The following is a 15,450-nucleotide window of genomic DNA, read 5'->3' as shown; positions in this document are numbered from 1 at the left end:
GGGGTTTATTTATCAAAAGCTGGAGTGTGCAAAATTGGGCTCAGTTCTGCAAAGAAACCAATTTGCTTCAAACCTCAGCTTGTTCAGTTAAGCTTTGGCAATAAAACCTGGAAGCGGCTTGGTTTCTATGCATGCAGAATTAAGCCTGATTTTGTACTCTCCATCTTTGGTAAATAAACCCCTTAGTGTTTACCTCTTCTGGGCTGCAGTCTTTTTTAGTGCTGGTTACACTTGTGAACCTACATAGACTTGAATTGGGCTATAGTCCAAGTGTCTCTAGTTTCAGAGTAAGGCCCTATACAGGTCAAAAGTGCTCAATTCACAGCTGCAGCCTATGCAAAACAAGATAAGAAGGAAATGAGAGGCAAATAATCCTCTGGGTGGAGGATTCTAGGTTAGTGGGCTAGGGAGAGTGGACTAAAGTCGTTTTTGCAATTGCCCATTCATACCGCTGCACTAATGCATGTTACATGTGTTGGTGTATTTACTGTGATGCCATTCATTCTTAAAGTGGAACTGCACTGCATCTGGGCATCAAAAACGCGGTTTAATTCATTTTCAATATTCAAAGTAAACTCACCCATCCATGTCTCCATGCTTTATGTTTGCCGAGAAAATAATTTTCAAAAACACCCACTGGTATTTCTGGCCATGACCATCTTGAGTAAGGGCAGATGATTCATGTAGCATTTCCTTTGTGGAATCCATCTGCACTTAGCTCAGGCATGCAGACAGGAGGGTGTGTTTAGCTGAGAAACCCCTCAGTTGTATGACATAATTTGCTTAAGCCTGGAATCAGGAAGTAACTGAAGAAACGTAAAAAAAATATATAAATATATATATATATATATATATATATATATATATATATATATATATATATATATATATATATATATATATATATATATATATATATATATATATATATATATATATATATATATATATATATATATAAAGTTTCAAAACACAAGTAAACATTATATACTTTCCTATTTACTAATGCTAGCAGCATAAGAATTAAAATATAGACAATGTTGATTGAGAAAGTGAAGTTCCGCTTTAATGGCACCCCAACACACATGCATTGCAGCATAACATACTATCATGCATTAAAGCGGAGGTCCACCCTAAAGTGGACCTCCGCTCATCGGAACCCTCCCCCCCTCCGGCGCCCCAATTGGCACCTTTCAGGGGGGGGGGGGGGGGTGCAGATACCTGTACAGTACAGGTATTCTGCACCCACTTCCGGGATAGCTCTCTGCGGAAAGGGGCGTAGATTACGCCCCTTTCCGCAAGTGCCCGCCCCTTTCCGCAAGTGCCCCGCTGCCTGCTGGGAAACACACAGATCCCAGAGGCAGTGGGGACCATCCTTATTGCGCAGCGCGATTCGCGCATGCGCAGTAGGGAACCGGGAAATGAAGCCGAAAGGCTCCATTTCCTAATTCCCATACCCAAGATGGCGGCGGCAGCACCTGACAAGACGATCTAGAGATCGGCTTCGGGTGCCGACATCGCGGGCGCGCTGGACAGGTAAATGTCACTATTTTAAAAGTCAGCAGCTGCAGTATTTGTAGCTGCTGGCTTTTAAAAAAAAAAAAAAACGCGGAGTCCCGGCGGACTCCCGCTTTAAGGTGTGCTGCATTAGAAAAAAAAATTAAATAAAAACACACACTAAAGGCCTGTTGCAAACCCGTTGCCGAGAATAAAGATCAATAAAATGTTGCTTTGTAACTTGTCGATAGAGGGGGGAACAAAAAAGTAAATGAAGATGACGCATTGGCATAGTGTGTATTACTAAATCCAAACAATCTTTATTTTTACAAAAATTGCTCAAAAAAGCGGTAAAAGTACAACTGAATCAAAAATTACACCCTCCACCTTTCGTATTAAAAACAAGACGGGGTCTAGAATAAACAAGGTTGCATGTTATATTAGAGTTAATTGCCCAAGGAACTATCAAAATATGAAAACTCTGATAAAACCAACTGTGCCACACTGGTGAAACGCGTTGATGTTACGTCGATGTCTGGACGTCAATACACTATACCTCCAAGCCAACGTGAGATTCAAGTGTCGGTAACTGGAGCTTTATCGAAGCAAGAAGAGATGAGCAGCGGAGGCTCCAATTAATAGGTCACAGGCTGCATATACATGAAACTATGTTAACAATGTAAAGCTAGGGTAAGCCGCATGATAAGAGCAAACAATGAGTATAGATGTCATTAGCAGCACGCATGCACTGGCTGGTGGATCAGGAGTTGCTCATTTGGGATGAATCCTCTGGAAGGATTAGCCACAAGTCTGCACAAAAAAACACCCTGGAGCTTACAAGTACACTCGGCTTTCTAGAAATGTGTTCACTAAGATAGATTGAGGCAATGTTACATGTTCCCACTCATGCAGCCTCTTCCTGACCCCCCTTCAAATTGTGACAGTGGGTCGGGAGCTTCTATCCTCTATCGGCACCCACTGCTACAATTTGAAGAGCGTGGCTGTGTAGGGCTCCACCCACATAGCCGAGTCATTAATTCACGGAGTTCTGTGAATGAACTACAAGTACCAACAGCCTTTATGGCTGACAGCTTGTAGTTCTCAAACTACCAAGGCACTGATAAGTGCTCTAGGTAGTTCATCGATGCTTCATGTCAATTAGTAACTGCCTGTACAAGATACGGGCAGATAGCTGAACAGGCAGTCATGCAGGAGCCTGAGATTGCACCCATGATCTGCAGGTTCCTAAAGAAAAAAAAAAAAAAGTTATTTATAAAATGCACTTTTTTTACCTGCATGCATTTATTTTTTTTAAAAAGGTGAACTTATCCTTTAACCACTTCAGCCCTGGAAGAATTTACCCCCTTCCTGACCAGAGCATTTTTTGCGATTCGGCACTGCATCATTTTAACTGATAATTGTGCGGTCGTGCAACGTGGCTCCCAAATAAAATTGACGTCCTTTTTTTACCACGAATAGTGGTGGCATTTGATCACCCCTGCAGATATATTTTTTGTGCTATAAACAAAAAAAAAGGAAGCGACAATTTTGAAAAAACATTTTTTTTTTTTTGCTATAATAAATATCCCCCAAAAAATATAAAAAAAAAACAAAAAAAAAATGTTTTTCCTCAGTTTAGGCCGATACGTATTCTTTTAACAAAAACATTGCAATAAGTGATTGTTTGATTTGCGCAAAAGTTACAGTGTTTACAAAATAGAGGATAGTTTTATGGCATTTTTATTAATAATTTTTCTTTTTTTAAATGGTGGCGATCAGCAATTTTTATCATGACTGCAACATTATGGCGGACACATCAGACATTTTTGGGACCATTGTCATTTATACAGCAATCAGTGCTATACAAATGCACTGATTGCTGTGTAAATAACACTGGCAGTGAAGGGGTTAACCAGGTGGTGGCAGTGCAGGGTTTAAGTGTGTCCTACAGGTGTGTTGCTAACTGTGGGGGGCGTGGCTGTGTTGTGCACATCACTGATTTCTGCTCCAATCCCAGGGATTGTGTCACTTGTTCCTCGGCAGAACAGGGAGATGCTTGTTTATTATAGCATCTCCCTGTTCTTCCTCTCCGTGAGGCGATCGCGGGTATCCCCACGGCGATGGAGTCCGCGGGACCCGCAACCCGACTCACGGAGCTTCCCGCGAGCGTGCCCCTGCCACCTCTTAAGGGGCAACGTACAGGTACGTCATTCTGCCTGTACGTGCCCTTCTGCCAACGTATATCGGCGTGAGGCATTCGGGAAGCGATTAATGTGTGTGACCCATGATTAATTACATCATTTTATTATTTCAGGTCTCTGTATGTACAAACCCCCCCAAAGATGCTGCTTGCAGGACTTTTTCGAACGTCCCACAAGTGCACCACCCAGGTGTGAAAGCACCCATTGCAATGAAGGGGAGGCCGGTTTCAGGCGCTATTTCTAGCTCTAAAACGCCTGAAAACTACCTCAGTGTGAAAGGGGTCTTACAGTATCTCACAAAAGTGAGTACACCCCTCATTTTTGTAACTATTTTATGATGTATTCTCATATGACAACACTGAAATTACACTTTGCTACAAAGTAGTGGGTGCACAGCTTGTATAACAGTGTAAATTTGCTGTCCCCTCAAAATAACACACAGCCATTAAAGCGGGAGTCCGCCGTTTTTTTTTTTTTTTTTTTTTTTTTTTTTTAAAAGCCAGCAGCTACAACTACTGCAGCTGCTGACTTTTAAAATAGTGACACTTACCCGCCCAGCGCGCCCGCGATGTCGGCACCCGAAGCCGATCTCTGGATCGTCTCTCGGGTGCTGCCGCCGCCATCTTGGGTATGGGAATCAGGAAGTGGAGCCTTTCGGCTTCATTTCCCGGTTCCCTACTGCGCATGCGCGAGTTGCGCTGCACAATAAGGATGGTCCCCGCTGTCTCTGGGATCCGTGTGTTTCCCAGCAGGCAGCGAGGGTCTTTCGGAAAGGGGCTCAGATTCTGCGGAAAGGGGCGTACCTTCTGCAGAATCTACGCCGGAAGTGGGTGCAGATACCTGTACTGTACAGGTACCTGCACCCCCCTGAAAGGTGCCAATTGTGACGCCGGAGGGTTCCAATGAGCGGAAGGTCCAACTCCCCGCTTTATTACTGCACCATACCCCAGGCGCTGTGCTGCAGCAATGCATGCATTGATTATTCATAGAATCTAGGTCTCTCTGATCGATTAGCTAGTGCAGTGGTCATCAACCCTGTCCTCAGTGCCCACTAACAGGCCAGGTTTGCAAGATAACTGAAATACATCACAGGTGATATCATTTGCTGCTCAGTGATTGCAGTATTCTAGTCTGCATCTCCCCAAGGTAATACATAAAACCTGGCCTGTTAGTGGGCCCTGAGGACAGAGTTGATGACCACTGAGCTAGTGAACTCGGATTCTTTGTAATAGATTTTGGATAGCAGAGCAGTGAGGTACACGAACTCATACACACACACACACACACACACACAGTATATACACACACACACATATATATTTTTTTTTTTTTGAACATTTAGGTATCTACAGGCAATTGGCTCTAATATATCATGTGTTTATATATGTTTTTACATGTCTGGAGCTTACTTGTATTTATTATAGACATTGTTGTCTTATTTTTAATAGTAAAAAGTGGAGGGTGTAATTTTTAAATGTTGGGTGTACGTTCAATGGTTTTCTGAGCAATTTTTGTGGAAAATAAACGATTGTTTGGATTAAGTAACACACACTATGCTACTTGATCTCATACGACGTGATTTGCTTTGTGTGGAAAGTTTGAGCTACACAGACCGATTTTATTATAGTGAGCTGGCCTACAATTAGATTCACTGGATTTTTTACATTTTGTACTGGTGGGAATACACACTAAAAAAAGGTTTTCGTTCTGTACCTACAGGCGCATTACAGGCGCTCTGTAGCGGGGGGGGGCAGAGTCTGATGGGGAACAGAGAGACTAGTTCCCCCATTGGGTCTGCTTTGCTTTTGACTGACAGTGCACTGGCTTTCAAATCTGCCCACTCTCACCCGCCGTCAAGAACAAAGTTCGCCATAATGCACTGCATCTGTGGGACTAGATCCCCATAAGGCCGGGGTTAGCAACCTTTTTCCACTTAAGGGCCAGATTCAATTTATGTGAATGCATTAACCTGCTAATAAATGAAGATAATAATAATCCTAACTCCTTAATAGGGTCCCTCCCCCATTGCAGTGTCCTCTGCCCCCCTCCCCCTATAGCAAGTTTCCTGTGCCCCCAAAGCAGTGTGCATCTACAAAATAGGGGATAGATTTATAGCATTTTTCATTATTTTTTTTCTAGTAATGACGGCGATCTACGATTTTTATTGCGACTGCAACATTATGGCGGACACGTCGAACAATTCTGACACCTTTTTGGGACCATTGGCATTAATACAGCGATCATGCAATTAAAAATGCATTGATTACTGTAAAAATGTCACTGGCAGTGAAGGGGTTAAGTGTGTCCTAGCTTGTGTTCTAACTGAAAGGGGGATGGGACTGTGACTGTGTAGGGGAGATGACAGATCGTCTGTTCATACTCTGTATGAACAGACGATCTGTCACTTCTCCCCTCAGAGAACCGGAAACTGTTTACACTCACCGTTCCGGGTTCTCCATGCCTCAGCGGTGATGGAGACTGCCAGGCCCTCGCTTCGGCTCAGGGGGCGCGCCTCCTAGTGGCCACAGGCCGAAGCAACATTACATAACTTAGTTTCACTCAGCCGTGCCATTCTCCCACAGTACAACTGTGGCGGCTGGTCAGCATGTGGTTAAAGTAGAACTAAACCCTCCTACCCTTTACAGCCAAGGAAGCTGCAGTCTTAGGCTTGCCATACATTATACAATTTTCTTATTCCTTTATATTTACCTTCAGCTATGTAGTGCAAAGCCTGTCTGATTGCATACCAGTTGAAAGTGTTCAGGGTTTGACCTCATATTATATGGTTTTGGTAAATCTAAAGGAAATATTGTATAATTTATGGCCAGCCTTAGCTGCAATGATGCTACACATGTGATCAGTTTTGACACTTGCCATTTAAAGTAGGGTTGCACAAAGACCAATACCTTTATCAGTGCAGATACTAAGCATTTGCACGAGTATCCGTACTCGTGCAAAAGTTCCAATACTTTCAGGCTCTGTTCTTTCAGCTGTTAGCGGGATTCCCCAATGACAGCTGAAATGTAAGAAAAGAAAAAAAAAAAAAAAAAAAAAAAAAGTAGCAATTAGGGAGTGGGGCCGCTACCTCCTTAACCACTTCCATACCGCAGAATGTCATATGACGTCCTGGGCTTTCAGTGGGGGTATCTGAATGATGCCTGCAGCCAAAGGCGTCAGATATGATTTTTTTAGCTGGCGATTCCCTGCACCATAAGAACAATCATAGCGGCTGTTAAACCGCTTGATCGTTCTTGCGGTCGGGGAAATCCCCAGGAGGTCCCCCCCCCTCCCGTCTGTGCTTCTATTGTTCTACCAGCCTGCCCATGCAATCTGCAAGCCAGAGAAGGAATCCAACGGAAGTTAGCCATAGAGACTGCCAGGGAACCATCTGGCCCCCGATTTTTTCTCTACGACTCTCGGGGGCCTGGGCACAACATTATGACATCACGTACGGGCTGGAGGAAGTAAACAATGCCGAGGACTCGGCAGGAATGCCTGAGATCCCACATCTCTCCATAATGAGGACCTGTCGTGCCCTATTCCTATTACAAGGGATGTTTGCGTTACTTGTAATAGGAATAAAAGTGATCAAATTTTAATTTTTTTTAAAAAGGGAAAGAGTAAAAATATTTTTTTTTTTTTATAAAATAAACAAAAAAAATTTTTAAATGTAAGCGCCCATCACCACACGCAGAAGCAAATGCATACATGTCCGCATATGTAAATAACGTTGAAACCACACATGTGAGGTATCACCGAAAACGTTAGAGCGATAGCAATAATTCTAGCCCAAGACCTTCTCTGTTACTCTAAACAGGTAACCTGTAAAAAAAAAATGTTTGAAAAAGCATCGCCAATGGAGATTTTTAAGTAACGAAGTTGGCGCCATTCCACGGGTGTGTGCAATTTTAACCACTTCAGCCCCGGACCAATTTTCAGCCTAAGGACCAGAGGTCTTTTTACAATTTCGCACTGCACTGCTTTAACTGGTAATTGCGCAGTCATGCAATGTTGTACCCAAACAAAATTTGCGTCCTTTTCCCATAAATATAGAGCTTTCTTTTGATGGTATTTGATTGCCTCTGCGATTTTTATTTTTTGCAATATAAAATGGAAAAAGACCGAACATTTTGAGAAAAAAAAAAAAAAAGATATTTTCTACTTTTTGTTATAAGAAAAATCGAATAAACTCAATTTTAGTCATACATTTAGGGCAAAATTTATTCAGCCACATATCTTTAGTAAAAAAAAAAAAAAATGTCAATAAGCATATATTTATTGGTTTGCGCAAAAGTTATAGCGTCTACAAACTAGAGTACATTTTCTGGAATACACAGCTTTTAATTTATGACTGCCTATCTCATTTCTTGAGGTGCTAAAATGGCAGGGCAGTACAAACCCCCCCAAATGACCCAATTTTGGAAAGTAGACACCCCAAGGAAATTGCTGAGGGGCATGTTGAGCCCATTGAATATTTATTTTTTTGTCCCAAGTGATTGAATAATGACACAAAAAAAAAAATAATAATAATAAAAAAAAAAAAAAAAAAAAAAAAAAAAAAGTTTACAAAAAGTTGTCACTAAATGATATATTGCTCACACATGCCATAGTTATATGTGGAATTGCACCCCAAAATATATTCCGCTGCTTCTCCTGAGTACGAGGATACCACATATGTGGGACTTTTTGGGAGTCTAGCTGCGTACGACACCCCAAAAACCAATCACTGCCTTCAGGATTTCTAAGGGTGCAAATTTTTGATTTCACTCCTCACTACCTATCGCAGTTTCGAAGGCCATAAAATGCCAAAACAACACAAAACCCCCCAAATGACCCTATTTTGGAAAGTAGACACCCCAAGCTATTTACTGAGAGGCATGTTGAGTCCATGAAATATTTTATATTTTGCCACAAGTTGCAGGAATATTACAATTTTTTATTTTTTTTGCACAAAGTTGTCACTAAATGATATATTGCTCACATATGCTATGGGCATAAGTCAAATTACACCCCAAAATAAATTCTGCTGCTTCTCCCGAGTACGGGGATACCACATGTGGGGGACTTTTTGGGAGCCTAGTCACGTACGGGACCCCGAAAACCAAGCACTGCCTTCCGGATTTAAATATAAAACGCTACAAAAAAACTGTAAGCGATCGCAGTGATCAGGCCTGACTCTGCGAACGCTGCAGTTATGTGTTTAGTGTTTTGTGACAGTGATCGATCGATACTGCACTCGGGTGGGCTGGGCGGAGGGGCAAAACGCAGGTGCTAGTAGGTATCTGGGCTGATCCTGCTAACAATGCGTTTTTTTGGAACCCTAAACTGCTGGGGACGCTAGTATAGATCTGATCAGATCAGATATTGATCTGTTCAGATTCTATACCACTACGGGAGGTTTATGCTTTGCGCGTGGGTGTTAGCGGTACTGGCACTAACCTAGCGCTGCCTGGGGCGACGCAGACCCTGACCCTAAAACCTAATTGATATTACCCGCCGGGTGATCAGGGGGTTAAACCTTTATTGGGTAATAAATGGTGGGTGCCCTGATGCTATAAAAAGCAAACTAACCAGAGTCGGCTATAAAAAGTCTGCTATAAAAAGTTTGCTATAAAAAGCAAACTAACCAGCAACGACTGCCATTTTATTCTCTAAGGTCTCTGCAAAATAAATATGTAATATTTGGGGGTTAAGTAATTTTCTAGGAAAAAAATACTGGATTTTAACTTGTAAGCAACAAGTGTCAGAAAAAGGTTCAGTCTTTAAAATGGTTAAACTGACCTCATTTACAGACCAAAGTTCATCCCTCTGATCAAAAAGAACTAAATGCTACATTGTACCTCTTTATCTCTCAGGGTTGACCAATGTTGATAAACTGAAATGCAGCTCTGTCAAGTAGGGCTGCAACTGACGATTATTTTCATAATCGATTATTTGGTCGATTATTGTTTCGATTAATTGGTTAATAACCTTAGAAGAAAAAAAATGGCAATTTGTTGTTGGGCAGATTGAAAAACACAAATTGCCGCAAAAACGCATCATTACATGCTTTTCTGCAGCTTCTCCATTGAAGTATATTGAACCAAAAAAACAAAATAGCACAGTTTTTGCATAAAAAAAAAAAAAAAAAAAAAAAAAAAAAAGTCCTTGTCTTTTCCAAATACGCAGCAGCTGAAGAAAATCATGGATGTGAATGTGTCCCATAGGAAACCATGTAAATGAACTGTAGTGCGTTTCTGCAAAAAGCACCAAAAAAAAATAAAATAAAAACACAGAGGTGTGACCCCAGGCCTGAGATGTTTAGTAACATAATGGGGTTAAAAAAACTAAAGTTAGTACAAAAAGAGCAAATAATCGCTACTGTAAGGGGTTCATTTTTTTACTATGGGACAGTGAAAACAATATTTACAGTAGCGATTTGCTCTTTTGTACTATAAAGGGTTAATTTTAGTTATTTTTTTAACCCCATTATGTTAGTGGCTGATTAATCGATTATGAAATTAATCAATTACCATTTTCATAATCGATTAGTTGTCGATTAATCGATTCGTTGTTTCGGCCCTACTGTCAAGTAAAAAAAAAAATATGTATTTTTTTTTTTAAATTAAATGTTCCTCCGCTTACCCCTTAATTAACTCCTTATTCTCAATTTAATTATTTTCCTGCTGATTTTTTTTGTTCACTTCTATTTCATAAACTATTAATAATGAAACTTTTTTTTTTTTTCTTTGTTCATTAATATTTTTACACCTTTAAAGTGGTTGTAAACCCCTACAAACCACTTTGACCTACAGGTAAGCCTAGATTAAGGCTTACCTGTAGGTCCAAGAAATATCTCCCAAACCTATACGGTTTAGGAGATATTTGCCCGAAGACGGGCACCGCTGTCTACGGCGCATGCATCGTCGATGACGAAGATGCCGCGCATGCACGGGAGTGACGTCGCGGCTTCGCCAAATGACAGCAGCGGAGCTGCGAGACCCCACCGAGAAGATGGATGTGCCGGACTACAGGGGACAGCGGTGACTTCGCTGGCTCCTGTGTCAGGTAAGTGACACATAATGGGCTACTATGCGATGCATAGTAGTCCATTATGCTTTACCTTTGCAGGGAATGAAAGGAAGTACTGTATTTTCTGGCGTATAAGACTACCCTTTACACTTAAAAAAAATGCCCAAAAATCGGGCGTCGTCTTATACGCCGGGTATACAATGCTGCCCAATGGATGTCAGCCCCCAAACGTCTGCTAATACTGTATGTGGCTTCAGCTACAAACAGTATACGCCGTTGAGCAAATCCCGGTGAGCGATGTATTCTATTAATGAATACAGAGCCTGCTTGGATTGGAGTAACAACCTCTGTCAATCCGAGCAGGCTACATAGAGTAGCCTGCTCGGATTGGATTTGAGAGAGAGAGAGAGGCAAGGGCTGATGATGCTACAGCCTCTGCCAATCCAAGCAGGCGTTGTATACATTAAAATAATACACCGCTCACCATACTTCCCTGGGTAAATCCATTCACTGATCTCCTACTACTATACATCCTGCTGTTTTGCCTTTTGAGGTCCCAGGCACCCAAGAGAGACAGGTAAATCTGGGACATATGACAGAGGGTTTATTAAATGCATTTTGGTGGGCAATTCCCATAGAATGCAACCCAAAAGTGGTATAGGTTTGGTTAGTGAAAAATTCTACTTTCCAGAGTTGTGGCATTCAATAGATCTCTGTTTGTGTTATTATTGTTTGATTTACTTTATGACATATCACAGCATGGCGGATGAGTAGTTGGCATTCTTGCTTTGTGTTTTTTAATGGTTCTAATGTTTTTTTTACATGGTGTTGCCTCAGAAGGGGGGTAGTCTTAAACCACGAGTATTGCCCAAAACCTATGTTTTCACTTGAAAAATAGGGGGTCGTCTTATACGCCCAGTCGCCTTATACGCCGGCAAATACGGTAAATTTATCAGGGTTTTTCTTCCTCTAACATATATTTACACGTCACATTGCGCAAAATAAGAAATAATTCATTTGTAAATAACTTTTCAATGCTTTGTACTATTGCTGACAGCTGAAGTGTAAAAACAGTTGCGGTAGGTATTGGCAAATCCCCCAAAAAAAAAAAAAAAAAAAAAATGTCATCAGCGCTTCCCTAATTTAATTTGGTTGACAGCCAAAGCAACTATGACAGCTATTCGCAGCATGCATCGATTGTAAGGCCTCGTTCACACGGTCAGAAAACTGATGGAAAAAAAGTGTGCAGATTTCACTGGCAGACACACGAGTTTACATAAGATTTCATGCACATTTTTTTTTTTTTTTTTTTTTATGCACAGACATATCACACCCTGTGTTAGAGGTCGACCAATATGGGTTTTTCTCTGGCCGATGCTGATATTTAGAAATCATGGCGGCCGATGGCCGATATATGATGCCGATTCCCCCCCCCCCCTTCATCTCATAAAATCTAACAGACACTCACTTTTCCCACTGGGGCGTTTTTTTCAGGCGCTTTTGGGCTAAAAATAGCACCTGTAAAGTGCCTGCAAAACGGCTCCCCTGCAGTCTGTGTGAAAGCCTGAGTGCTTTCACACTGAGGCGATGCGCTGGCAGAATGTGAAAAAAAAGACCTGCAATCAGCACGTTTGGAGTGGGGCATACCGCTCCTCCACCACTCCTGCCCATTGATATTAATGGGCACCACTGCCGAAGCGCATGCAATGCGATTCAGCAGCGGTGCTTCACGGGCGCATTTAACCTCTTCCTCAGCCACTAGCTGGGTTATATGCGCCCCACTAGCAGCCGAATAGCACCGCTAAAAGGATGGTAAAGCGCCGCTAAAACTTGCAGCGTTTTACCATCAACGCCTGCCCGCTCCAGTGTGAAAGCAGTCTTCATAAGGGATACAGAAAATTCCTTACATTTAAACATTAAACTAAACAAACCTCCAAACAGTTTACTTGTATGTATGATTTAGATAAAAAAAAAAAAAAAAAAATTATATATATATATATATATATATATATATATATATATATATATTAAATAAAAACAGGTAGTCAAAACTTTTGGAGGGAAAAAAAAAAGGGGGGGCTAACGTTACGTTTTTTTTTTTTAAATCATTAGTGTATTTTTTTACAAAAAAAAATGCATTTGAAAGACCGCTGCACAAATGCCGTGTGACATAAAATATTGCAACAACCGCTATTTTATTCCCTAGGATCACTGCTAAAAATATATATAATTTTTGGGGGTTCCAAGTGATTTTCTAGCAGAAAATACAGGATATTTACTTGTAAGCAACAAGTGTCAGAAAAGATTTAGTCTTTAAATGGTTAATCTCTTCACACAGAGCTCAGTTCATTCATAAGTGTAAACATTGTATCTCTTTTCTTGGCAGACTGCCCAGAGAGGAGGAAAGTCGCTTCACTAAAGACTCAGGCAACTTACATTGACTTCTATTACAGAAGTCATTTGTAAGTCACGCTGTAGTTCTAATCGCCCTTTTTATCAGCACAATCGGCCGATGCCGATTAATTAAAAAGCGGAAAATATCGGCCAATATATTGGTCGACCTCTACCCTGTGTCCTCACTTTCTCTTCTGCCCTTTTCACACTACTATAATGATATAACGTCAAGTTATTGTTCGTACAGAACAGACTGCATTTGATGCTAGTGTTGGGGTGTGAACAGGGCACATAGAGAACAATTGGTTTCTTTGCGCCCTTGCAGAAACAGGTGCAGAAAAACCTCACGTCTCTGCACATGGTGTGAGCGAGGCCTAACTGTCCTAACAAGGCCTGAGGATTCATTCCATTTTACGAATCTGTTTAAGTCATAGCGACAGGTTCTTAAAAGTGAAACTAAAGTCTTAGGGCTCACTCACACTGCCAGCACACTAAATGCTGTCAGTTGGGCTGGAGGGAGCTGTGGTGGAGGGTGTGACATGATGCACATTTCAGTGTATCACACAGTTTCCTTTTTTTATTTTAACTTTATTTGAAGTGCATAAAGTGATATTCATGTCTCCCCACAGCAGCACAATGCATTACGCTGCTGTGACATGCGGTGCCCACCTGTGTGCCACAGTAAAATGCAGCATGTCTGCACATGTCTCACAATTGGAGATATTTACTATAACTGGAGTGCAAAATCTGGTGCAACTCTGCATAGTAACCACTCAGCGTCCAGGTTTTATTGTCAAAGCTTAATGGAACAAGCTGAACTGAGAAGCTGATTGGCTACCATGCACAGCTGCATCAGATTCTATATGCGCCAGTTTTAGTAAATCTACCCCAATGTTTCTTCTGCAATAAAATATATCTACCTGGCCACATTTCTTGCAACAAACGCTAGGCCAGTGATGGCGAACCTTGGCACCCCAGATGTTTTGGAACTACATTTCCCATGATGCTCTGGCACTATGCAGTGTAGTGGAGCATCATGGGAAATGTGGAATTCTGCCTGGGTAAAAAAAAAAAAAATAATTAAAAGTCAGCAGCTACACATAACTCAGCTTCTGACTTTTATGGACACTTACCTGTCCAGGGAGCCAGCGATGTCAGCACCTGAAGCTGACCTGTCTCTCGGCTCCGGGTGCAGGCGCCGGCATCCTTACTAAGGGAAGTTTCCTACTGCGCATGCACAAGTCGCACTGTGCTTTCTGAATGGTCCCTGCTATCTTCTGGGATCGGTGAGTCTCCCATAAGATCGGGGGGGGGGGGGGGGGGGGTAGAGGCAGACAATGCGTAGTTTACCGCATAAGACTGTGGCTATCTCTCCCCGGAAGTGGGAGTAGATACCTGGATTTGACATGTATCTGCTCCCCCCTGAAAGGTGCCAAACGTACCACCGGAGGGGGTGGGCGAATCTAGAAGACGATCCGCGGAAGTTCCATTTTTGGGTGAAGCTCCACTTTAAAGGGCTCTAGTGGCAGAAAAGTGATATGAATTCCCCAGACTGACAGCTGGGCTCCCATAATGCAAAGCGTTGATTGGTAGGTAGACAGCATGCTGGAGAGGAGGTCAGCTGTGGACATTATGATGTCATAGTGGAAGGGCCACACATACATAACACAGAGCAGAGATGTGATTGTGGGAGTCCCTCCAGTGTGGTGTGTATACTGTCAGGCCTGTGTAGTCTGCACACACTGACACCCCACCCTCCTCCCACCTGCTCCGGGCTGCAGGCAGGCTCCCCTCATGGTACATAGGCAGGAAAGTTCTCTCCTCTCTCAGGGGGTGTGTTATAGCCGCAGTGGTAGAGAAGGAGAGCGCGCACACTTTACACATATACACAAGGCACAGGGCTATCCTCACACAACATCCACCTCACCTGACAGGCCGCTCAACGCCAGCCCGGGGCCTGCTTCCTCCGTCCTGCCTCTGTTGATGCGTTTACTCCCGCTGCCTGCGCAGTGAGAGCCGATCACTCCCCCACCATCACTAATACCACAGCTCGACGCATGCGCAGCCCAACCCAGGAAGCGGCCATACGAGGAGCCCAGGACAGATCGGGAACAGACTGCACTGCGCATGCGGCAGATGTGTTGGTGCGTGACGTGCTTGTCTTCCTGCTCTACTTGGCAACCTGACAGATCCTGCTGTATATAGTGTTCAGTGATGGCAGCAGTATATAAATACCTGTAATAAAAAAAAAATATATAGATATATCTATCTATCTATATCTATATCTATATATATATATATATATATATATATATATATATATATATATATATATAGATAAATTATA

General features: G+C 42.2%; 1 protein-coding gene across 3 annotated transcripts in view; it reads right to left on the bottom strand.

Annotated features, from left to right (window-relative positions):
- Positions 1-15,175, bottom strand: part of CLOCK (clock circadian regulator) — a 188,924-nt gene extending 173,749 nt beyond the window's left edge. For 2 of the 3 annotated variants that reach the window (XM_077477468.1, XM_077477470.1), the window contains exon 1: positions 15,031-15,172. The gene's annotated coding sequence lies outside the window, so the exon portion shown is untranslated. Of the gene's footprint in view, positions 1-15,030 lie in introns of all 3 variants that reach the window. The other variant, XM_077477469.1, reaches the window with a different exon arrangement.
- Between the last annotated feature and the right edge of the window lie 275 nt (positions 15,176-15,450).

Source organism: Lithobates pipiens, unplaced genomic scaffold, assembly GCF_037356315.1.
Source record: "Lithobates pipiens isolate NorthernLeopardFrog02 unplaced genomic scaffold, aLitPip1_a1.2 Scaffold_13, whole genome shotgun sequence".
Classification (NCBI taxonomy): Eukaryota; Metazoa; Chordata; class Amphibia; order Anura; family Ranidae; genus Lithobates; species Lithobates pipiens.
This window is presented reverse-complemented; position numbering and strand designations above follow the sequence as displayed.